The sequence below is a fragment of the Cimex lectularius genome, unplaced genomic scaffold (genome assembly GCF_000648675.2).
Source record: "Cimex lectularius strain Harlan isolate CLEC.00 unplaced genomic scaffold, Clec_2.1 scaffold45, whole genome shotgun sequence".
In the NCBI taxonomy this organism is placed as follows: domain Eukaryota; kingdom Metazoa; phylum Arthropoda; class Insecta; order Hemiptera; family Cimicidae; genus Cimex; species Cimex lectularius.
This window is the reverse complement of record NW_019392634.1, coordinates 586,429-587,201: the sequence shown is the minus strand read 5'-3', so window position 1 is coordinate 587,201 and position 773 is coordinate 586,429.

The following is a 773-nucleotide window of genomic DNA, read 5'->3' as shown; positions in this document are numbered from 1 at the left end:
GCAAGGTCGAAGGAAGACGTTAAGCACAAGATCATCCCCTAAACTTGCATCCCATTTGAATTAGTTTAGTGGCCGTGGTCCGCCGGTATTGGGTCTCCCTTAGGTACGGCGGGGAGGTGGATGGGAAAAAAAATTGTATGAAGATCAATGGAGGAATTTATACTTCACCGACTAATCAGAATGAGTGCAATGTGTGAATGTATTTATCTGTGTGACTGTATTATGGAAGTAGGTTAGTTTTAGTTTAGCCTATAGCTTTAGTTGGGGACTGAAATGACCTAGCTATCAACAGCCCCCGTTGGTCGGGAAGCGGCTATCTCCTGGCATCTGACTTAAGTTGGATACTAACGTCTCAGCCACATAACGGTGTAGGTGAACTCCCATGATATATAAACTCTGGGGTCTGCATATTGGGGAGTGGTAACCCTTCAGGGTAAAATCCAAACATATGTGTTGTATACCCCATATAATAAAAGCTAGGGTTAGATTTTGTCAAAATATGTACATAGTTGGTGTAAATTTTTTATAGGTTGATAGTTTAAAATAAATTTGTTGTTACAAAATGACAAAAAAGTATTATTTAAACATTATTTTTTTCTGGTATCCATGGTTGCGCATAAAGTAGAATATTCTAAATTGTACCGATAATTTTCGTAGTTAAAAATGGCTTGTAGTAAAAGAATTAACTGCTCCAGTTCGTGCCCGATAAGGGATTTCCCTCCGAACTTCAATTGTTACGACGGGCACGAAATCGATGTGAGGAGGAGGAGGGG